The sequence below is a fragment of the Schistocerca gregaria genome, chromosome 9 (genome assembly GCF_023897955.1).
Source record: "Schistocerca gregaria isolate iqSchGreg1 chromosome 9, iqSchGreg1.2, whole genome shotgun sequence".
NCBI lineage: Eukaryota > Metazoa > Arthropoda > Insecta > Orthoptera > Acrididae > Schistocerca > Schistocerca gregaria.
The window spans coordinates 101157931-101183623 of record NC_064928.1 but is presented as its reverse complement, the minus strand read 5'-3'; the positions used below and the strand labels follow the sequence as shown (position 1 = coordinate 101183623).

At 44.2% G+C, this 25693-nt stretch overlaps 1 protein-coding gene across 2 annotated transcripts in view; it reads right to left on the bottom strand.

The window, feature by feature from the left end:
* LOC126291671 (uncharacterized) overlaps positions 1 to 22464 on the bottom strand; it is a 244002-nt gene extending 221538 nt beyond the window's left edge. The window contains exon 1 of one of the 2 annotated variants that reach the window (XM_049985251.1): positions 22264 to 22464. The gene's annotated coding sequence lies outside the window, so the exon portion shown is untranslated. The remainder of the gene's footprint in view (positions 1 to 22263) is intronic. The other variant, XM_049985252.1, reaches the window with a different exon arrangement.
* Between the last annotated feature and the right edge of the window lie 3229 nt (positions 22465 to 25693).

The window sequence follows — 25693 nt, the reverse complement described above, 5'->3', positions numbered from 1 at the left end:
CACCATTACACCAGAAGTAACATCGTTGTGCCTCTCAAAAACAGTGGAAGGATGCGGCCTCTTCACGGGTTACTGCCAGATGGTCATCGCGGGAAGTGCAGAACCTCAATTCATCGCTGAATACTGTGTGACGCCATTCACCAGTTACTGGTACGGCAACACTCCAAACTCAGCGATTTATTATTGTGGTGTTAACGGCAGTCTACACAGACTACGCGAAAGAACTTGCCCCCTTCTAACAGCCTTGTACCGCAAGTCTCTAGAGGAACGGAAGGTTCCAAATGATTGGAAAAGAGCACAGGTAGTCCCAGTCTTCAAGAAGGGTCGTCGAGCAGATGCACAAAACTATAGACCTATATCTCTGACGTCGATCTGTTGTAAAATTTTGGAACATGTTTTTTGCTCGCGTATCATTTCATTTCTGGAAACCCAGAATCTACTCTGTAGGAATCAACATGGATTCCGGAAACAGCGTGTGGGACCCAACTCGCTTTATTTGTTCATGAGACCCAGAAAATATTAGATACAGGCTCCCAGGTAGATGCCATTTTCCTTGATTTCCGGAAGGCGTTCGATACAGTTCCACACTGTCGCCTGATAAACAAAGTAAGAGCCTACGAAATATCAGACCAGCTGTGTGGCTGGAATGAAGAGTTCTTAGCAAACAGAACACAGCATGTAGTTCTCAATGGAGAGACGTCTACAGACGTTAAAGTAACCTCTGGCGTGCCACAGGGAGTGTTATGGGATCACTGCTTTTCACAATATATATAAATGACTTAGTAGATAGTGTCGGAAGTTCCATGCGGCTTCTTGCGGATGATGCTGTAGTATACAGAGAAGTTGTAGCATTAGAAAATTGCAGCGAAATTCAGGAAGATCTGCAGCGGATAGGCTCTTGGTGCAGGGAGTGGCAACTGACCCTTAACATAGACAAATGTAATGTATTGATAATACATAGAAAAAAAGATCCTGTATTGTATGATTATATGATGGCGGAACAAACACTGGTAGCAGTTACTTCTGTAAAATATCTGGAAGTATGGGTGCGGAACGATTTGAAGTGGAATGATCATATAAAATTAATTGTTGGTAAGGCAGGTGCCAGGTTGAGATTCATTGGAAGAGTCCTTAGAAAATGTAGCCCATCAACAAAGGAGGTGGCTTACAAAACACTCGTTCGACCTATACTTGAGTATTGCTCATCACTGTGGGATCCGTACCAGATCGGGTTGATGGAGGAGATAGAGAAGATCCAAAGGAGAGCGGCGCGTTTCGTCACAGCGTTATTTGGTAAGCGTGATAGCGTTACGGAGATGTTTAGCAAACTCAAGTGGCAGAACCTTCAAGAGAGGCGCTCTGCATCGCGCTGTAGCTTGCTGTCCAGGTTTCGAGAGGGTGCGTTTCTGGATGAGGTATCGAATATATTGCTTCCCCCTACTTATACCTCCCGAGGAGCTCACGAATATAAAACTAGAGAGATTCGAGCGCGCGCGGAGGCTTTCCGGCAGTCGTTCTTCCCGCGAATCATTCGCGACTGGAACAGAAAAGGGAGGTAATGACAGTGGCACGTAAAGTGCCCTCCGCCACACACCGTTGGGTGGCTTGCGGAGTATAAATGTGGATGTAGATGTAGATGGGTCTGTAATTCTCTGGCCTGGCTCCTAGTGGTGTCTGACCAATGGTGTGGGACGACACAGAATGTCGGAGGGAGTGCAATACTTGTTCTCGGATGGGAGACACAGATCTGAAGGAGATACTGTGTGCCTGGTGCACAACACGGTGATCCCCTCCAGTGACGGTCAGACATGCTCGACCAGAATCTTGAGGATGGGTACGCCTGGCCTCACTCATGCACTCCAACAATGGGGCATTGTCTTGTCGGAATGCCCCATTAATCTCGATACTGGACTGTTCATCTATCCAACCAACTGGAGATCCATAATGAGACCACTTTCAAACTCTGTCAGGTGCTGACTGTGCAGCATCTCTATGCCCTCAGGGTGATCACTCAAACATCTCACGCTGTTGACACCCGTTATATACGGTAACAGGCCTGGTTACTAAATAGGAAGAACACTAATGCTGTCTAGTGGCCGTTCTACTGCCACAGCTTGGTTGGTTGGTCGGTTTAGGGGTGAGGACCAAACAGAGAGGTCATCCGTCCCGTTGGATTAGGGAAGGATGGCGGAGGAAGTCCGCCGTGCCCTTTCAAACGAACCATTCCGGATTGGATTGGATTGTTTGGGGGAAAAGACCAAACAGCCAGGTCATCGGTGTCGCCGGATTAGGGAAGGACGGAGAAGGAAGTAGGCCGTGCCCTTTCAAAGGAACCATCCCGGCATTTGCCTAGAGCGATTTAGGTAAATCACGGAAAACCTAAATCAGGATGGCAGGACGCGTGATTGAACCATCGTCATCCCGAATGTGAGTCCAGTGTCTAACCGCTGCGCCGCCTCGCAGGGTTAAATGCAGCTCTAATGAATTACACACCTGCCTGTGTTCGAAGTTTACTGACAGCCAACCATGTCTCTAGGGTGCTTCACGTTTTTGTCACTGATTTTAACTCTATTTGTAATCACAGATGACCCTGTATGTATGTCATCGGCCTATAAACGAACGACAGGAGGAAATACGTTTTAATAGCGTAGGCCAACGTCATCCCTGTTATAATACCCATGTCTGCCACGAGAAGCGCAGATGGCGATTTTTCAGCGCAGTATCTGTTTCCTGCCGTCTTGCTTTCCAACTTTAGCACATTCTACATCTACATACATACTCCGCAATCCACCATACGGTGCGTGGCGGAGGGTACCTCGTACCACAACTAGCATCTTCTCTCCCTGTTCCACTCCCAAACAGAACGAGGGAAAGATGACTGCCTATATGCCTCTGTACGAGCCCTAATCTCTCTTATCTTATCTTTGGGGTCTTTCCGCGAAATGTAATTTGGCGGCAGTTAAATTGTACTGCAGTCATCCTTAAATGCTGGTTCTCTAAATTTCCTCAGTAGCGATTCACGAAAAGAACGCCTACTTTCCTCTAAAGACTCCCACCCGAGTTCCTGAAGCATTTCCGTAACACTCTCATGATGATCAAAACTACCAGTAACAAATCTAGCTGCCCGCCTCTGAATTGCCTCCATGTTCTCCCTCAATCCGACCTGATAGGGCTCCCAAACGCTCGAGCAGTACTCAAGAAAAGGTCGTATTAGTGTTTTATAAGCGGTCTCATTTACAGATGAACCACATCTTCCCAAAATTCTACCAATGAACCGAAGACGACTATCCACCTTCCCCACAACTGCCATGACATGCTTGTCCCACTCCAGATCGCTCTGCAATGTCTGCATTAATCTGCAATAATTTACATTTATCTACATTGAGAATTAGCTGCCATTATTTACACCAATCACAAATCAAGTCATCTTGTATACTCCTACAGTCACTCAACGACGACCCTTCCCGTACACCACAGCATCATCAGCAAACAGACGCACATTGCTATACACCCTATCCAAAAGATCATTTATATAGATAGAAAATAACAGTGCACCTACCACACTTCCCTGGGGCGTTCCAGATGATATACCCTCACCTCCGATGAATACTTACCATCGAGGACAACGTACTGGGTTATATTGCTTAAGGTCCTCGACCCACTCACATATTTGGTAACTAATCCCATATGCTCGTACCTTAGTTAGGAGTCTGCAGTGGGGCACCGAGTCAAACGCTTTCCGGAAGTCAAGGAATATGGCATCCGTCTGATACCCTTCATCCATGGTTCGCAAGATATCATGTGAAAAAAGGGTGAGTTGCGTTCCGCAGGAGCGATTCTTTCTAAAGCCGTGCTGATGCATGGACAGCAACTTCTCTGTCTCAAGGAAATTCATTATATTCGAACTGAGAATATGTTGGAGAATCATGCAACAAAATGATGTTAAGGATATTGGTCTGTAATTTTGAGGATCCGTCCTTCTACCCTTCTTATATACAGGCGTCACCTGCGCTTTTTTCCAGTCGCTCGGGACTTTACGTTGGGCTAGAGATTCGCGATAAATGCAAGCTAAGTAAGGAGCCAATGCAGTAGAGTACTCTCTGCAAAACCGAATTGGAATCCCGTCAGAAGCTGGCGATTTATTTATTTTCAACCCATTCAGCTGCTTCGGACAAGTACTAAATCCTTGTACTTGACTTTTCGAGGGCTTTCGATTGCCATTGATAAATATGTCGCGCCATTTGGAATGCCATAATTGCTCCAGTACTTCTATTGACAATGAAGTTAAGTGGACTATGCGTGGAATAGATTTACACGTCCGTCTGGACACTACCATGTGGCGACAACCCCATTCGATATCTTGAGCCTTTCACGAGAAAAAAGGGTGGAAGTTCGAGGCGATCAACTTGTATAACATGAACAGCATCTATTGTACTACTGCACTGCCCTGCTTACCGCACATATTACTTCGTACATGCATGTCTGAAGCACATTGCATAATACATTAGAACGACACAGGCATTATAATACAGAATTTCACGCCTAATAACTGGACTTCGACTGTAATCATACATCTCTTCGTGCACAGGATCTGAGCGAATATAGGATTAGACGAAAGCGGCGATATGGGGAAGTTTGGGTCGGTATGGGGAGCTTTCTAGGGTGGCCAAGGCAGTAAAGGCGTCCGATCGCGTCAAGTGGAAAATCCGCTCCCGTACTTAAGTTAGAAACTGCGTGTATGTCGTGAGACATCTTAACACAAGGCGTGCAAGTTATTCAGACTATATTCATCCACCATTTGAGAGTTAGATAGCTCACTTGCAAGGAGCCTTATGCATAATTTCAAACCTTTTACAAACTTTTTCTCGGCGTCACCCTGCGCAAAATAATGAAAGAAAGTAAGTTCGTCGCCTGCTACATTTTCGCTGTTGATGCAGCAGAACTTCAGCATCAGGTAAGACGTTTTAATTTGTAACTCCCTTACTAACAGCTCCAGTCGTGACACATTTGGCAGACAGTATCCACATATACCACCGAATGTATCTGCAAAATTGTAGCACTGTACCGGACATTATTCAGGAAATGTGACGTCGTGTACATTGTGATGCCAGAAAAATTATATTAAAAAAAATTAATAACAGGATTTTTCGTCTTTAACTGCAAACGGTTTACATGTTCTGTGCTAGGTGTGTAATACCGGATGATCAAAAGTCTGTATAAATTTGAAAACTTAATAAACCACGGAATAATGTAGATAGAGGGGTAAAAATTGGCATAAATGGTTCGAATGACATGAGGTTTTATTAGAAGAAAAAAAAAGACGCATGAAAGATGAACGTGTGCTCAGCCGCCAATTTCGTCATGCTTGGCCTCTCAGGTCCCCAGACCTCAGTCCGTGCGATTATTGGATTTGGGGTTACCTGGAGTCACAAGTGTATCGTGATCGACCGACATCTCTAGCGATGCTGAAATACAACACCCGACGCCAATGCCTCACCATAACTCTGGACATACTTTACAGTGCTGTTCACAATATTATTCCTCGACTACACCTACTATTGAGGAATGATGGTGGACATATTGAACATTTCCTGTAAAGAACATCATCTTTGCTTTGTCTTAGTTTGTTACGCTAATTATTGCTACTCTGATCAGATGAAGCGCCATCTGTCGGACATTTTTTGAAGTTTTGTATTTTTTAGTTCTAATAAAACCCCATGTCATTGCAAGCATGTGTGTCAATTTGTACCTCTCTATCTACATTATTCCGTGATTTATTCAGTTTTCAAATTTATACTGACTTTTTGATCACCTGGTACATTAAGTGAAGTAACGCTGTCCTGTATATTTGGGAATTTGAATCTCTTATGAATCGGATAGGAGGTGTCATTGGTTTTGTTACAATGAAGATTCAAGCGGCGATGTTTGTGGTGTCACCGCCAGACACTGCACTTGCTAGGTGGTAGCCTTCAAACCGGCCGCGGTCCGTTAGTATACGTCGGACCCGCGTGTCGCCACTATCAGTGATAGCAGACCTAGCGCCGCCACACGGCAGGTCTAGTCTAGAGAGACTCCCTAGCACTCGCCCCAGGGACGACAGTTTAGCATAGCCTTCAGCTACGTAATTTGCTACGACCTAGCTAGGCGCCATATTCAGTTACTACGAATGTATTCTGAAAAGATAAAATTGTGAATCATGTACCGTCACGAGCGACGTTCATCATTAATGGATTAAAGTTAAATATCAAACTAGTGACGTCCGATTTCTGAATTCTAATTCCTTGTCATGTTTCAGAACTTACGTCAGTATAGCTCTTCCCTCCTGACGCCAGCCTGCGTGAGCTAAAACGCGTGCATTTCGGCCTCCTCTAGTAACACGGTGTTGGCCCTTCTGCCAGCACAACAATATTCTTTGATCAAAATTCTCTGTTTTCGTGTCTCATCGAATCTGTGCAGAACCTCAAGGCTTCGGCAATCACCACTATCTTCTTCGTCTGGTGCAACTGAAGAAGCTGGTAATCGTCGAAAATTTGAGATTTTTCCCTACATTCTAGGCGGCGAGAAAAGAGAGGATTTTTGAGACGGGTAATTTTGTTCTTGGTGGGTGGTACCGGATAGACATCCGGTGGAGCCACGCCTCACACCCACGGGCACTTTAGTCAGAGGCAGGTTTTCGGCCGCGGTGATTCAGGTCGAAGCGAAGGATTTAGCCCCGTGCCGCTCTCGCGCTGTTTGCTCCTCGGTAATCGCGTGTCGTAACGGTGACGAGGAACGCTATTTCTGGACCGGGGTCCTGGCAGAGCGTCCGAGCGCGGCGCCGGGGCTATAAGTGACGTCCGCGCGGTGGACCGCGTTTCGCAAGGCGCCATTCCGCCCCCGCTGCCAACCTGCGGAACTTTTCTGTGCCTCTGCGAGGCCTGCTCCCGAGGCGGTCACGAGCTGCACCGCTACCGACGGGAGACGGGCAAACACTAGTACGCTCCAAGGGAATCCACAACATTTCTCTTCTCCACTCTATGTTCACCACTTTCACCATCTCACAAATCTTCGCAATGCGCATGCGCCAATCCTCGATGGGTTCTCTCATCACTAAAAGCCTGTGGGAAAGACTATAGGATTCCGTTCATAGGCTCTGATGGCGATCGACCGCCTTGTCATCCTCTGCCAAAGGCTGTGTGCGGTATGGAGGGGAGTGAGTCAGCACACCGCTCTACATCTGCATCTACATCTACATCCATGCACTGCCAACCACCGTGAAGTGCACGGCAGAGCGTACGTCCCATTGTACCAGTTATTAGCGATTCTTCCTGTTCCGTATGAAGCACGGGAAGAATGACTGTTTGAATGCCCCTCTGCGTGCTGTATTTATTCTAATCTTATCCCCACCATTCCTACACACATAGGAGGCTATCGTATATTCCAAGAATCATCATTTAAAGCCGGTTCTTGGAACATTATTTGTAGACTTTCTCGGCATAGTCTACAGCTGCCTTCAAGAGTCTCCCACTTCAGTTTCTTGATCATCACTGTAACACTCTCGCACGGTTAAAACAAACGTGTGACCTTGTGGATGACATCGGAAGTTCACTGAGGCTTTTTGTGGATGATGCTGTGGTATATCGAGAGGTTGTAACAATGGAAAATTGTACTGAAATGCAGTAGGGTCTGCAGCGAATTGACGCATGGTGCAGGGAATGGCAATTGAATCTCAATGTAGACAAGTGTAATGTGCTGCGAATACATAGAAATGTAGTTCCCTTATCATTTAGCTACAAAATAGCAGGTCAGCAACTGGAAGCAGTTAATTCCATAAATTATCTGGGAGAACGCATTAGGAGTGATTTAAAATGGAATGATCGTATAAAGTTGATCGTCGGTAAAGCAGATGCCAGACTGAGATTCATTGGAAGAATCCTAAGGAAATGCAATCCAAAAACAAAGGAAGTAGGTTACAGTACACTTGTTTGCCCACTGCTTGAATACTGGTCAGCAGTGTGGGATCCGTACCAGATAGGGTTGATAGAAGAGATAGAGAAGATCCAACGGAGAGCAGCGCGCTTCGTTACAGGATCATTTACTTAGCGCGAAAGCGTTACAGAGATGATAGATAAACTGCAGTGGAAGACTCTGCAGGAGAGACGCTCAGTAGCTCGGTAAGGGCTTTTGTTAAAGTTTAGAGAACATACCTTCACCGAAGAGTCAAGCAGTGTATTGCTCCCTCCTACGTATATCTCGCGAAGAGACCATGAGGGTAAAATCAGAGAGATTAGAGCCCACACAGAAGCATACCGACAGTCCTTCTTTCCACGAATAATACGAGACTGGAATAGAAGGGAGAACCCATAGAGGTACTCAAGGTACCCTCCGCCACACACCGTCAGGTGGATTGCGGACTATGGATGTAGATGTAGATGTCCATTGGTGCTGCGGTTCTCCGTATATGTTCAATGTCCCTTGTTAGTCCTATCTAGTATGGCTCCCACACACTTGAGCAATATTCTGGAACCGTTTGCACGTGTGATTGGCAAGCAACCACCTTTGTAGACTGATTGCACTTTGGGATAGTCTACCAATAAACCGAAGTCTATCATCTGCTTCATGTACAACTGAGCCTAAGGTATCATTCCATTTCATATCCCTACAAAGTGTTGCTCCCATGTACGTGTTTATCAAGTGTGACTCATTGATAATATATTCATACGACACTACGTTTTTTCATTTGGTGCAGTGCACCGTTTTTCATTTCTGAAAATTTAGAGCAAGTTGCCAATTTCTGCACCATGATGAAATATCATCAAGATCTGATTGAATATTTTCGCAGTTTCCTTCAGAAAGTAGTTCATTATAGATTACTCCATAATCTGCAAAAAGCGTGATCTTACTATTAATGTTGTATGCGAGGTCATTGTAATATACAATATGAATAGTAAGGGTCCCAACACACTTGCCTGGGACACACATGAAGTTACTTCTACATCTGACGATGACTCTCCATCCAAGATAACACGCTGCGTCCTTCCTGCCGAAAAATCCTCAGTCCAGTCAGAAATTTCACTTGGTATCCCATGTGACCGTACTCATGAAAATAAACGTTGATGTGGTATCGAGTCAAATGCTTTTCGGAAATTAAGAAATACTGCATGTACCTGATTGGCCTGATGCAAAGCTTTCAGAGTGTCATGTGAGAAAAGTGCAAGTTGGATTTCACATGAACTATGTTTTCGGAGCCCATGCTGGTTGGCATAGACGAGGTCATTCTGTACAAGATACCTCTCTATCTGAGCTCAGAATATGTTCTAAGATTCTACAACAAATCGGTGTCAAGTATATTGGTCGTTTTGTGGATCACGTGTACTATACTTCTTGGACAAGGGTGTGACCTGTGATTTCTTCCAAGAAATGGGCACATCTTTTTGTTCGAGGGATCTACGATGCATTATAGTTAAAAGATGGGCTAACTCAGCCGCAAGTTCAACATAGAACCTGATAGAATCGCGCGGCCATTGTTTTCTTGACCTTGGAGCCGCTACTGATCGTTCGGGTAGTTCCTAAAACGACCTCACGACGCTAAGTGCACCCCGTACCAGTCCTCTCACCATGGAAAATTCCCTGACAGTACCGGGAATCGAACCCGGGTCCTTCACACCTCACTGAACTCTCAGCTACGGAGGCTGGAAAGGACACTGCTGGCCATTAAAGCTGCAGCGCCAACGACGGCAACATTTTGCAAAATAATTTTCTCCATTGAGCGAATGCGACACAGTAGGAGTAACAAAGAAGTAAATCTATAGGTGACTGGACGATAGATGTGGTCCAATATTTAGTACGTAGGGCTTCCCGCAGTGGTAGGAATACTGGCACTAACCAAATGAGCTTTGATGACAGATACGGGTAGAATATGCCGTCTTGGTTCATCTGCACACCATAGTTCATACCACGCTCTCGGCAGTCGATGTCCAGAATTTTTCAGAGGTTGAGAGATGTGGAGAACTTGCTGCCCAGGGCAACAGTCGAACACCTTCGGCGTTGCGGTAGATCCAGGGCAGCACGGTCAACACGCTGTCTGACGTTGTCTGGTCACAGAACGTCATGGGAACCTCGAACTTGGGACACAGTCCCGCCTTTAACACGTCAGAAATGAAACGACTGCTGTCAGAGCTATCAGATATGCGAACCAGGGGTGATGCGTTGTGTATCCAATGGCACCCCTAGGATCAGACTAAATGATGACCCATATGACCATGAGCAATGCCGTCTCGCAATATTCGTTCGTTCTCCGTGCCGCCACAGACGGATACATCCATCGTGGTGTTGTATCTAGAACTGGAAGAAGTCGACGTGGTGCCATTACTGCGTCCAATGTTGTTGTTGGACTCATCACTGGCGGCGCATCACACTTTAGTGTCGGTTCAAGGAAAGCCTCAACAATTATCGCCATACTGACAGGCCGTGGTTGTACAGATGTCGTCACACTATGCATGCAGGTACTTGTCATGCCACAAACGAGCCCATTTCATGACTGAAGGTAAGTTACTTGACTGTACGATCCTGCACCTCAAACTTCAAATGGTTCAAATGGCTCTGAGCACTATGCGACTTAACATCTATGGTCATCAGTCCCCTAGAACTTGGAACTACTTGAACCTAACTAACCTAAGGACATCACACACATCCATGCCCGAGGCAGGATTCGAACCTGCGACCGTAATGGTCACGCGGTTCCAGACTGAAGCGCTTAGAACCGCACGGCCACACCGGCCGGCTGCACCTCAAAGTATCTGACCTCTTGGGGACTAGTCGCGTGGGAGGTTGGAAATTCTACAGCGTGTTGACTTTGGCCCCCTCACCCTCCCTTAACTCATCGATTCCATATCTGCAAGATAGTAGCAGGATTTCGACCAAACCGAGCACCAACATCGTTTGTCACTTGGGTACAGTAATACAGTAACTTCTTTAAAATGAGAGTTGTTCGAACAGTCATTGGTGGCGTACTCCTTAAACGAACAATCCAAGAGGTAAATGGTCCAACAATAAGATAACGCAATACCTTTAGTATTTTACTAATATATTTTATTCCTTGTGTACTCTCAGTATTTTACAGATATCTCTATCGAGTGATTCATCTCGATTTATAGAACTACAACAATGCATGTCTATATTCGGGCAGAGCTATGGTGCAAAATCTCTCACCTACACAGCAAGAAATAGCTATAAAAGAGTTATAACCATTTAAAACCCTTTTTTTATTTTAGACTTAATGACAGAATACAGTTATTACTGCTTCCGCCCATAAATTGGCACTCTCCAGAATATGCGAGTACTATAAACAATGATATAAATAAAAAGTCAGTTTTTTATATACCACGTTTTTAAATGGCAGTAAAAAGTGTAAATAATTGCTCGTACTCCTATACAGATTCCTAGCACCATACAAACAATCCTGAAAATTTTGATCATGAATTTTTAATAGCTGTAAAAATACTTCTAATATATAAAACGAAAAACGTGGGGCTTCTTCAAGAGATATCTGATACATGAATAGGTCACCTCCTTACTATCATCTGTTGGATGGGTCCAACAGTTCTCGTTTTAAATCTTACAGACATTTTCATAGCTATTAAAAATTTAGTCACAAATTTTCACGACAATCTGTATTCGTCTAGGAATCTGTATGAGGCTAGGAGAAATTATTTAATACTTCTTAATCCGATCTGTATACGAGGTACATTATAAACTTATATTTCTTTAGGTAATTATTTTCAGGTTATTAATCTAGTGTTTGTCAAATTTTTAATCTATTTCAAACATTTTCATGAGATTAAAACAGGGACGAATGTTAAATTTGAGGCATATTTCAGTTACTGTTCGCCTGAGTCAAGCAATATATTGCTTCCCCCTACGTACACTATGTGATCAAAAGTATCCGGACACTGGCTGAAAGTGACTAACAAGCTCGCGGCGCCTTCCATCGGTAATGCACGCCAGTTCATTACAGGGATCTTGTTTTAGCGTAACCACTCCGCCACAGGCCGTACATAACGTACAGGAGCTCGACCGTGTTGAAAGATGCAGTCATCATCTCCGAATTGCTCTTCAACAGTGGGAAGCAAGAAGGTGTTTTAAACATGAGTGTAGGCCTGTGCTGTGATAGCGGCACGCGAAACAACAAGGGGTGCAAGCCCCATGAATGAAAAACACCATAAGACCACCGCCTCCGAATTCTACTGTTGGCACTACACACGCTGGCAGGTGACGTTCACCGGGCATTCGATGTACCGACACCCTACCATCAGATCGTCACATTGTATTCCTTGATTCGTCACTCCTCACAACGCTTTGCCAAGTTCAATCGTCCAATGTTTACGCTCCTTACACCAAGCAAGACGCCGTTTGGCAACTACCGGGGTGATGAGTAGCCACATGACCATGAAATCCAAGTTTTCTCACCTCCCGCCTAACTGTCATAGTACTTGAAGTGGCTCCTGATGTAGCTTGGAATTGCTGAGTGATGGTCTGGATAGATGTCTGCGTATTACACGTTAGACCATCTTCAGTTGTCGGCGGTCTCTGTCAGTCAAATGGTTCAAATGGCTCTGAGCACTATGGGACTCAACTGCTGTGGTCATTAGTCCCCTAGAACTTAGAACTACTTAAACCTAACTAACCTAAGGACATCACACACATCCATGCCCGAGGCAGGATTCGAACCTGCGACCGTAGCAGTCCCACGGTTCCGGACTGCGCGCCTAGAACCGCGAGACCACCGCGGCCGGCCTCTGTCAGTCACCAGACGAGGTCGGCCTGTACGCTTTTGTGCTGTACGTGTCCCTTCACGTTTCCGCTTCACTATCACATCGGAAACAGTGGACCTAGGGATGTTTAGGAGCGCGGAAATCTCGCGTACAGACGTATGACACAAGTGACACCCAATCACCTGAACACGTTCGAAGTCAGTGAGTTCCGCAGAGTGCACCATCCTGCTCTCTCACGATGTCTAATGATACTGAGATCGCTGATATGGAGTACCTGGCAGTAGGTGGCAGCACAATGCACCTCATATGAAAAACGTATGTTTTTGGCGATGTCCGGATACTTTTGATCACCTAGTGTATATCTCGCAAAAGGACCGTGAAGGTAAAAGTTCGAGCTCATACGGAGGCTATTGGTCTTGCTACGAATGACTCACGAGTGAAAAAAAAGGAGAGAGAGAGAGAGAGAGAGAGAGAGAGAGAGAGAGAGAGAGAGAGGGCGGGGAAGATGGAAGTGGTACGCAAAGTATTCTCTGCTACACAGCAGACAAGATAGCGAGTTAATATTGCATTTTTATTCAGTTCTCACGTATGTTTGAATTTTCAAGCTTCTAGCGATACATGAAGTTAGTTTAAAGTCAACTGCAAAATTTTACCGCATCTACAGAGTGACAAAACAGAAAGAGACCTAATGATGGGAAAAAACTGCCTTACATAACTTTTTGACAAAAATCGTGATTTATGACGACAGCTGCAGTGTGCCTATTCATGATTTTTCAAAAATATTTAAAAGCTATAAATTATACATTCCTTAAAATAATGTAAATTTTTATCAGTTCCACTTGTGAGTGGGCGGAATTTGATGAGAAAACTTTCAGAACATAGTCATACAAAACCTGAGAATAGATAGCTGCCAGACGATACTAAGTATGAGAATAATTGCAGAAGCAAAACCGATCTTCAATTTAATAGTGGTAATGTAAAAATTTTTTTTAATTTAAGTCTGGATATAACTGACTTTTTTCCCTTGCGTTCAGCCGTAAACTCAACATCATTTTTGTAACAAAACTGTATCATAATGACAGGATCATCGCTCAATTTAATATGCTGCGCTGCGTCTCGAGAATTCAGGGCGCGAACAGACAAACTCATTCACATACGTATAAAATGGTTCAAATGGCTCTGAGCACTGTGGCACTTAACATCTATGGTCATCAGTCCCCTAGAGCTACTTAAACGTAACTAACCTAAGGACATCACAAAACACCCAGTCATCACGAGGCCACATATGTTTACTCCGAAGGCCACTTTACAATGAATGGCGAATGTTCCTTCACACGTCAAATTACACCCTGTTGTACTCCGTTCGTAAGGGGAAGAAGACAGAGAAAATCCATAGCAATTATTCCTTCGTAAGTGGCCTAATCTCTGTTATAGTTTCTCATGGCATGTGAGGGAAGTAATTGTATTTATTTATTGCTTCCTTTAGACACTCTCTTCTTCTTTATATAACAGTACATGTTTTTAACTTTTTTGTAAGTTGTTACTTGTTATTATTGATTACAAAGTTGTATCTCAGCATGGTAATCGTAATAATGATAATAATGCAACAGTAATAATAATAGTAATAGTGAGTAAGCAGCGTAAAAAATTATTTATTATTAACAGTATTAGTTGAGAGAATATAAGCATAAGTATTGGCTAAAAATGGAGGAAATAGGAGAGGTAGCCGCTCACGATACCTCGAATAACCATTATCCAACAGGGTTGAGGGAGAACATTTTGTATTGCAACTGGAAGGCGCCACAGAAAATTCCACTGCGTCCTACATTGAAAAGTAACCGACAGAAACGACTGTGCACCGAATGAGAGAGGGTACAACGTCCTTCTCAGACATATTGCATTAGCAGTGGAAGTAACCAGCTGAATACATAGGTACTGGCCTCAGTTTCTCTTATCACGCACAGAAGATAAACGCAGTGTTTGAGATGTGGTGCTATTGAAAATTAAATGGACTGTTATGACAAGAAATGATGTCTTCAGAATCGACGAGGAAAGAAACATGCGGACAACACTGGCAAGACGAAGGGACAGGATGATAGCACATGTGTTAAGACACTAAGGAGTGACATACAGTGCCGAGCGGGGCAGCCGTGCGGTCTTGGGCGCCTTGTCGCGGTTCGCGCGGCTTCCCCCTGTCCAAAGTGGGAGACGCTACAAGAGAGGCGTTCTGGATCACTTTGCGGATTACTTTTAAAATTTTGTGCGCACGTTTTCCTAGAAGAGTGTGGCAGGTAAGCGTCGCGAGAAGGTGAGAAAAATTAGTTGTCATACAGAGACTAACCGACCCCCGTTATTCCCGCGCCTCATTTGAGAAAGGAACATCGAAGATGCAGGTTCATTGTGGTACATAGCCGTTCGCCAAATACCGTAGTGTAGTATGCGTAGATACAAAACAGGAGCTGACGTGAGTTGTGCTTGGTATAGGGGAGCAATGGAGCAGGATGTAAGGGGCGCGGGGGGGGGGGGGGGGGGGGGGAGGGGGAAGGGAGGGGAGTGAAGGGCGCGAAGGAAGGTAGAGCTGTGTGTGTCATATCGCCAGAAGAGGTCGTTATTCTTGAATTACTCAGTCCAAAGACTGGTTTGTTGCAACTTCTCAGGTTAGTTACTATGCGATAAGCCCCTCTTCTCCGCATAACTGCTGGAACCTACATCCAGTTGAATATACTTACTGTATTCATGAGTAGGTCTCCCTCTTCGGTGTTTAATCCCTCTCCCCCTCCTTTCCCGCCCCCCCCCCCCTCACACACACACTTCCCTCCGCTACCAAAGCCTTGATTCCTTGATGCCTGAGAAAATTAGGCCTGTCAACCAATACCTTCTTTTATTCACCTTCAGGCAGCAATTTATTTTCTAATTCATTTCAGTACTTCTTCACTAGTTACTCAGTCTACACACCTAACCTTCATCACTCTTCAGAAAACCGTATTTCAAAAACCTCTGTTCTTATCTTGTCTGATCTGTTTTCGTCCATATTTCACTCCTCTACAATGTAACATTCAATACAAATACCCCACAAGCAGCAGCTTCGGTATATTTTTGTTTTGATCTTTTTTATTTTACTTTTTTGCTGACTAAACTGCGTTTTCTAGCGCTGTGTGATAAATCTGTATTGTTTCATCTATTTTTACTACATCTCTCTGTTTCACTTACAAATCACCAGTTTCGGATAAAACTTGCATTAAACAGTTATAGTTTTGCTATAAATACTGTATACTTTTAAGTAATGGACAGGAACATAATAATGTGGAACAAAAGTGTTCCCTATGTTACCCAGTCCTTTGTATCATCACTAAGTTTCTTTCCGCTTCCGGTTTTTAGTGGAATCCCCAGTGTGAAACATAACATACGTAAAAAGGCGCTTTAAATGAGATAACGCCTGACAGGTATGCAACACACTGAACTTACAGGTAATGCAGGTATGACCTGACCTGACCAAAGCTGCTAGGAAAACTACCATTGTCTAGACCTACCTAAGATAGTCTACAGTAGCTTACAGTAGTTTTATGACTATAGTGCCCACACCCTGAATAGCCTGTCATATGTCTCCATAGAGTGATCAAAAGTTGTTTCCCAAAAGACTGATATTCCTGTGGTCATCTTAAAGTTACTCTCATATCTTTCTCTTCATGTAAAATTTTCAGGGAAAAACGTGTAAGTAAATCTTGAGGTTCAGCAAACAGCCTAACTTTTCCAGTGTAAGGCTCCAAGGAAAATATAATGTGGATCATTTTTGGCACCTAAGTACCCAGTAACGACCACTTTGAAGGATAACCAAGCCCACTAACGGAAATTTTTTGATTCAAAACTGGAACATCATTTTTCGCTTTTAAAGTTTCCAGGTTCACCTCGCTTTTACTTTTCCCTTCTGCTAGAGGAAGGAGATACTTGAACCGTTCTCCATTCTTTTGAGTTCATCTTTCAGAAACGGTTTCATTAGGTCCCACATAATGCCAAAAGGTGATTTCGGTTTCTTTTTACATGTACATAGTTACAAAGGGTTTGTCCATAATTACAAGGTGTACTACACAATGCAGTCAAAGGCACCGAAATTTCAATTAATTAAAGTGATGTGAGAAACAAATTTAATTAAAACCAGTCAATTGCTATCCGTTTTAAATATTGAGTTAATTTACTAAAATGGTGTTTGACACGGCTTTTCCATCATTTTCGTCATTGGTATTTGTTACTTCACGAAACATCCACAGGGAATGCTAGCACCAACCTTCAGGTCGCAGAACGCTTGCTCAAGAGGTAACTTGACACACGCCTGGCCTAATTCGAAAGGGATCCAGTTGACTCGGAGGTGGCTAAATATATTCTGCCCTTCCCTGCCTACTTATAAATGGGCGGACTGTATATTTCTTCAGCCCACTTTTAAACCGAACCACTCTGCCCTTGCTTGAGAAAATTAGTGTCAACGAAGAAAGGCATTGCGAAACGAGATAGTTTTGTAGAGCCTGACAGAGAAAGAAGCACTTACTTCGTTTTTCACCTGATATAAGAAATTATAGATATTGGCTACGTTCTCCGGTGTTGCGTCTAGTGTTGTACTTCAGTGATGGCACTTCAATGGTGACGGGCTGCCCTGTTGTGAATTTAATTTTCGCACGTAGAAGGTCAGTTTGGATTCAGGAGAAACGTAGGAACACGCGAAGCAGTACTAGATTTCCGACTTAAAAATTTGGTTGAAAAAACACAGAAATAAAGCATTTGAATGTTTAGAGATAGCTTTTGCCAGTACCTTCAGGAACACATTATTTGAAATTCGTAAGGTAGCAGGGATTAAAGACATCGACGGAAATGTTATTTTCAGCTTATACAAGATCCGGTCTGCGGTTATAAGAGTCGATGTGAAAGAAAGGGAGGTGGTAGCACTCTAGCCTATTCCCCATATGATTTATTTTGTACACTGACAAGCAGTAAAAGGAACCTAGATAACATTTGGAAGCGAAACTAAAGTTCCGAGAGAAGAAATAAAAAGTCTGCCGACGGCATTGCAAGGGGTACTAAACAACTTGAAACTTCTACTGAGTGGAATGAGTAATACTACCAAACAGGTTTTAAGATGAATATCAACAAATGTAAAAGGAGTGCAATGTAGTGTAGTCGAATTAAAACAGCTGGCGCTAATGGAATTAGATCAGGACGCAAGAAAATGAGAGTGATAGATGAAATTTTCTTTTTTTGGTGCAAAATAACTGACGAGGTAGTATTTGAGAGTAGCGTGGAGAGTAAAAATCGTAGAGGGAGACCAAGAGATGAATACACTAAGCAGATTCAGAAGAGTGTATGTTGCAGTAGGTACTGGGAGATTAAGAAGCTTGCACAGAATAGAGTAGCATGGAGAGCTGCATCAAACCAGTCTCAGGACTGAAGACCACAACAACAAACTGGCGAGGGCGGATGTTAAGAGAATATATACAGTAACGTTGTAACAGCAAGGAAAGCGTTTTATAAAAAAAGAAATGTTTTTGCTATCTCTACATATTAAAAAGTCCCCTGCTGCGATTTCTGCCTGTGTGTGAATGAAGCAAATTAAAGTCCAGAGAGAAGATATAAAAGGTTTGCCGTTGACGGTGTAAGAGACGCTAAAGAACTTATCTGTTCCATATTCAGTTAGCCTTTGGAGTGGGGGTGAGGGGTGCTACTTGATGGTCAGCTACAGAGGTGGCAGTGGCGCTATCTGGCGGGAAAAGCAGCAAACAGCCGCCGCAACTGCAGAGGCAGCATAGCTTAACCAGAATCTGCGTGGGTCCTGTGGTTTAGCGTTAAAGCGCGTGCCTGAAACCGAAGAAATCGTGGAATCGAATTCCGGTCGGGCCCCGGATTTTTCAGTTTGTGTTTCAGTCTAGTGTTCTCCTCTCAATCATTTGGAGACTCGATACGCGCCTCAGACTGCACGTTAAACTGTAGGTCCCCTTTCCCCAGCAGGATAATTGCGGTAGGTTAGGGACACGCATGTGGCCGAAGCGGTGTCCAATAGAAAGAGTAGCAGCAGCCAAGTAAGCCACATGAAATTATTATTACCAGAACCTGTACTTATATACATACGTTTTTCTTCTACGTACATTACAAATTATAGTACTCCACTGCGTTTTTCGCTCTATACGTAAAGGCTAATCTCAGAAACTTCCGTTGGGATTTTGATACGGTTTTCACTGAGAGAGAATCACGAGAAATATTTGCATGTATAATTTACTATCGCTACGGCGGACGAGTCGTCCGTTCGTAGAACTTAGTTCTGTCCAAGCGTAGCCAGGGGGGTCGCTAGTCGAATATTAATTTATGTGGTAAGGACTCTTTTCTGAAGTTATTTTGTTGGAGCGTAGCCTTGTTTGGAAGTGAAACGGGAACGATAGACAGTAGAGACGATAAGTGTATAAGAAATTCTGAAATACGGTGCTGCAGAAGAGTGCTGAAGATTAGATGGGCATATCGGTTCAATCGATTCTGGGAGAAAAGAAATTTGTGGCACAAATTGACTGAAAGAATGGTTCGTAACAAGACGTCCCGTGAAACCTGCATCTTCTCCTGGGAATGGTCCTCCATAAATATCTTCTCTCATGTATTTCCACTTCGCTTAATTTTTAACTTTCTTCGATAAAAATTTTTCTTCTTTTTCGGATTTCCGGCCGCTCACATTTAAGTTCCATACAATACTGTGCTCCAGACGTATACTTGCAGGTATTCTTCCTCATTTTCATTTCAGTATCGGATATGAGTGGAGCTCTTGTATTGAAGTAAGCTTTATATGTACTAATCTACTTGTAATATGTATTATGCTTCAGCCATTACGTCTAACACCGCTTCGTAGATTGAATAATTATTTCACTTCTTCCAATAATTTTTCGTTGCCAATTTCGGTAGAGTTATCCTACATATAAAAATAATGGGCCAAACTGTAGATGTTTAGCACTAAATATCTCATCGGATTTCGGAAGGTTGTTTCCCTTTACTAAGGTAACTGATTAGGATTCAGTCACTTTTAAAGAGAGGTGCTATTACGAACGCCAAATGGAAATTATTTTTATGTCGTGACGCATTTTTGTACGACTGTCAAACGGCCATAGTTTCCTGAACACGATAGCAGTGACAGCAAATATTACGTAAGCGCTGCCGTGCCCACCTGGTATATTGCTGATGTATACTGTATACATTAACGGTCGTAATACTACTTCTTCAGGAGTACCCGACAATACTTTCAATACTGAACATTCCATGTCCTGTGTCCACGAAAATATCCTGGGCTGTGGACGGCACCATAAGCAAAATATTCACCCAATTACATACACTGATAAAATGCTCATTCATCATTTTAACTAATGATCTTGATACTATTCACTGGGGAACATCCGGCGTTACTTACGACTCTCAGCGTTTATTGTCGTCTGTTCATAAAACTTTCCTAGACTGTGGACCGTATCATAATGCGATGTACTGAGCTTGTTACATAGACTGATGAAACTATTACTCATTTTACTGTGGTACGGTGTACAATTTTATGGACGCCTTTTGCCGTGATAGCTTACGGACGTCCATCAGTTGCACAGTGTGACGTGGAGAGGTGAGTGAAGAATTTGGAAGAGCCTTACCAGAGACAGCTCACCTGGCACTAGGGAAGAACAGTAAGAGGGGAGACAGACTGCACTGTGTAGAACATACTATATTGTATGTATGGTACAGTACGAGGGCTGTTTTTCTTTCAAGCTCTAGTCGGTCCCAAATTTAAAACTGCGGTAAATATGCTACGAAGCTCTGCGCAGATGTATTGTGCAGTGTCTCTAGTATGCTCGCCGACCGTGTCACGTCACACCTTCCAATTCGGTGAGCGCACAAGGATGCCTAGAAAAATCCCGGCAAATGTGAAGAGCGTGTTGAGGGGTTTCATTTGGGTTCTTGCAGCCGACGTAACTGTCATGCGTCTGCTCCTTCGTGACAATGTTCGGCCGCCCATTCCAAGTGCAATACCGACGCTCTTGCAGCGTTTCCGATAGGCAGTGTTGATCACCCACTATACAGCCTGGTCTTGGCTCCCTCTGACTGCCATCTCTTCACTCACACGAACCGCTGGCTACTAGGGCAGCAATTTGGCACTGACAGCGAGCTGATCAGCGTATGAAATTGGCAGATATCAGAGGCAACGTTAGTCTATGACGAGGATATTGGTAAGTTGGTGAAATGAAGTGTGTGGCTATGGCCTCCCGCCAGTTAGACCGGTCGCTTGGTGCTGGTCTTTTGGCGCCACTTCGGCGACTTGCGCGTCGTTGGGGATGAGATGGTGATGGTGATGGCAACACGTACCTAAGTCAGAGTGGTAACTTTGTAGAGTAGTAACTGCAAGGCGTAGTTGAATATTGCAAATAAAACATTTCTTATTTTCGTGACCTATCGAACGTTGAAAAAAAAGGAAGAAAGAAAAAAATAAAGCTCTCGTAGATACATACAGAGACAGTAGCAGATAGAAATAAAGGAAGCACATCGTCAAATCAGTCGACACGTAAATACTCTGGCCGACAACATAACGTACACAAGACTGGGCAGTACTTAATTGAAGTCTAAGGGCGAATGCTGAGAGGTCATTTAAGGATATTGTCAACAGTAAACACTCTGAGTGAATCATAATCTCATATTTTTATTTTTTTATAAACAAGACACATATTCAGTATTACACTCATTTTCGTTGCGTGTCTATCACGAATTCAACACAAAGGTAATTGGAGTGACGAAAGAGAACGAAAATTACTGTTCACCGTCTCAAGCGAGGCCAAAGGGCAATCGTATCGAAACGCTCAAGGGAAAAATGATCAAGCCAAAATGTATGGACACAGTTCGCATTCACTAGTATTTTTTGCAATGAATGGAAAGGTACCTTCGTGTCCCTACAGCACTCTAACACTTTTGTCTTGACAACGTGAGCAGCCACAGAGGAAATATAATTATTTTCACTACTGTACATCCAGGACTAAAAGCAGCCTCTCAGATACCCGGGAGCGCTAAAGATTCCACGTCTGGGGCACAAGCAGGCGAGATACCCCGGATTGAATCTGCTCGATGATTAACGACGAAGACTGTTGAGTTGGCCAGCCTCGATGTAGTTTTTCGGCGGTTTCCCACTTCTTACTAGGTAAATACCGGGCTAGTACCTATACACACACATTACACAAACACTTAGACGGCGTTATCACACTTTAACATCAGATCTACACTAGATTCAGATAGACTGGGTACACAGATTCGTTCCCTGGAGGGTGTAGTGGAATTCTGCTATCAAAAGTCACGAACACTGCCAAAATCACTATATAACAATTACGACCCCGTAGACAAACGGGAAAAGGCAAAAGGAGAAGATAGGTCTAGCATGAAACGTCCACCTGTAACGTGGCCAGAACTGACGGCTACGCCTGAGATGCAGGCTACCCTGTGAAACGGCGAGGCGCGGTGGGTTGCCTACCTGTTGTGGAGCGGTGTCGCGAGGTGGTGTGCTGTGCTGGCGGTGTGCTGCCGAGCGACTACCGGCGGGGCCCTCTCGACGGCCGCTGTGTCCGGCGGGGTGCCCGGGGTGGGGGAGGGAGGGGGAGGCGGCGTCGCGACGGTGGGGGCCGGCGGACGGCGTCCTTGATGCAGCCGGCGCCGCCGGAGCTCTGCTTATTACGCCGTCCGTCGACCATGACCCGCGTCACACCGCTCGCTTGTCGTCGCTCCACATGTGCGACGCCATGCTTGTATTTGCTCGGCGGAACGCAGGATTTCACTCACGTTCGTGGCTTTTGTTACTGATATTGCTGTGACATTTTTTCGAGCAATCCAGGGCACTGTGTTCGTACCAATATCTTTACCTTAAGCGTCGCTGTTAAACTTTGGTATGGAAACTACGACTGTTTATGTTGTAAAATGTAAATTTGTTTCAGTCGCTTTTACTTTCTCCCAGAACGCGTTTCGAGAGTTCACACCCTCATCTTCAAGTGGTTAGCGGATTACGTTACACATTTGTTTCCAGGATGTATACGGTTATCTGTTTTGACTCTCATTTCGCTATAAACTAGATATAATTTACACTTGTTAACATCAAACGCCACAAAAAATTTAAATTTTACGTCATAGTAACGATACTTACAGTGTGTTCCAACAGAAAGAATCCACAGGGTGGTTATAAAAATATATTTTCCTATATAGATGTCACACAAACACTAAATGCGAACATGAAAAGTCCAGAGATTGTTGCAGATATACAAATACAGCGCTTTCCAAGTCAAAGGGCACTACTAAGTTACAATTCGAATCACAAATACAGAATGACTTATGTAATAGAACCCAGTACGTTGTCCTCGATGGTGAGTGTTCATCGGAGGTGAGGGTATCATCTGGAGTGCCCCAGGGAAGTGTGTTAGGTCCGCTGTTGGTTTCTATCTACATAAATGATCTTTTGGATAGGGTGGATAGCTATGTGCGGCTGTTTGCTGATGATGCTGTGGTGTACGGGAAGGTGTCGTCATTGAGTGACTGTAGGAGGATACAAGATGACTTGGACAGAATTGTGATTGGTGTAAAGAATGGCAGCTAACTCTAAAAATCTATAAATGTAAATTAATGCGGATGAATAGGAAAAAGAATCCTGTAATGTTTGAGTACTCCATTAGTAGTGTGGCGTCGATTAAATGTTTGGGCGTAACACTGCAGATTGATATGAAGTGGGACAAGCATGTAATGGCAGTTGTGGGGAAGGTGGATAGTCGTCTTCGGTTCATTGGTAGGATTTTGGGAAGATGTGGTTCGTCTGAAAAGGAGACCGCTTATAGAACACTGGTGCGACCTATTCTTGAGTACTGCTCGAGCGTTTTGGATCCCTATCAGGTCGGATTGAGGGAGGACATAGAAGCGATTCAGAGGCAGGCTGCTAGATTTGTTACTGGTAGGTTTGATCATAACGCGAGTGTTACGGAAATGCTTCGGGAACTCGGGTGGGAGTCTCTGGAGGAAAGGGAGCGTTCTTTTCGTGAATCGCTATTGAGGAAATTTAGAGAGCCAACATTTGAGGCCGACTGCAGTACAGTTTTACTGCCGCCAACTTCGCGGAAAGACCACAAAGATAAGATAAGAGAGATTAGTGCTCGTACAGAGGCATATAGGGAGTCATTTTTCCCTCGCTGTGTTTGGGAGTGGAGCAGGGAGAGAAGATGCTAGTTGTGGTACGATGTACCCTCCGCCACGCTCCGTATAGTAGATTGCGGAGTATGTATGTAGATGTAGATGCAACATATACAGGGCGATTTTTTCCACAGTGTACAAACTCTAGGGACTGATCGATGAAGGGATACGAAGGAACGAAATTCTAATGCACTTATGCCAAGCAATGCACGGTTTCCATGTTAGAGACCAGTTATTCAGTCATACTTTTTTACGGAGACTGCTGTGTAATACGCGCTGTACCATGGAGCCACACTTACAGTATGGGACGAAAATGGTTTCCATGTGCTTCAACGCATGGGTGTACGCGCCGTAGTATTTCTGTCTCACACGTTCACATCGGCCAGGCTGCATCCGAACAGCGCCAAAGGCAGCATGAATATGCTGCTCCAGCCCCACAGATCTGGAATGGGCACTACATAAACGATACTTTTGGGATGACCTCGTAACCAGGAATCGCACGGGTTAAGATCCGGTGAACGAGAAGCGCAAGCACCTGGACCCCCTCGTCCGAACCTTGGAGCAGGGAAGACGCGACTCACAAGGGGAAGGCCTCAGACACGGCCAACCGATTCGGCTCAGATTTGGCAGATCGCTAGTGTACCACCTTAAACGAAGGAATCTAAGGTATTTTGGGTCAACACGCCCGCGTTTTTTAGAGAATCACCCCTAAAGGTTATGACCAGCGAGCGAATCAAAATCGGCGGGATCGGTAGATAATTGTAAATAGAGCATTTTTCGTCATCAGTTATGGGGTCGTAAAACGTATACTTTTCCAGAAATCGAGGTAGGAAACTTTTACAACTGCCGCTTCTGTACCCACATGGTCAACGCTTTTCGCCGACAGCACCGATAGCGCAAAGGACAAGGTAACTGGCTGCGAATCTCGAAGAAACGTAGTGGATATTATTCTTTTGGTTTGTATTTTTCCACATTTCAATTGATAGGGATAGGAGGGTTAATAAGGTAAGTAAATCAACAAGGAATGGTAATAGTAAGGTGGGCAAATAAATTTCTCAAACCTCATGGGATAGTAAACAACTAAAATGTTACGCCAGGTCACTTTACAGTGGCTCTGCCAGTCACTGTTACGTGTCCTCACTTTTCTTCGAACAACTAGATGGATGGTACTTGTCATATAAACATTCCAAACAAATAACGAATGCAATCTTTCGACAGCCACTCTGTTCCTTCTCTATGATACGACGAAGAGGCAACCGGGACAACATAACTCTCCCCGCGTACATTCTATCCCGTGCCTCGCTGTAAACAAGCGTCGCACGGTTGGCTATCTGTGATCCCTCGTGAGGAAGTCGCAGCGCTTTTACTCGGAATTGTTTTCATGTGACAAGGCTTAAAAGTTTGACACTTTACTAACTCACGGCGTTTGGGAAATTAGTTTGCCTACCTTATTATTATCATTCCTTATTGATTTACTTACCTCATTAACCCTGCTATCCCCATCAATTGAGATATGGAAAAGTACAAACGAAAAGAATAACATCCGCTAGGTTTCTTCGAGATTCGAAACCGGGTTTTCCGATTCGCAGCCGGTTACCTTGGCCGTTGTGTATCTGCGCTGTCGGTGACAGGCGTTAACCATGTGGGTACAGACGCGGCAGTTGTAAAAGTTTCTTACCTCGATTTCTGGAAAAGTATACGTTTTACGACCCCATAACTGATGATGAAAAATGCTC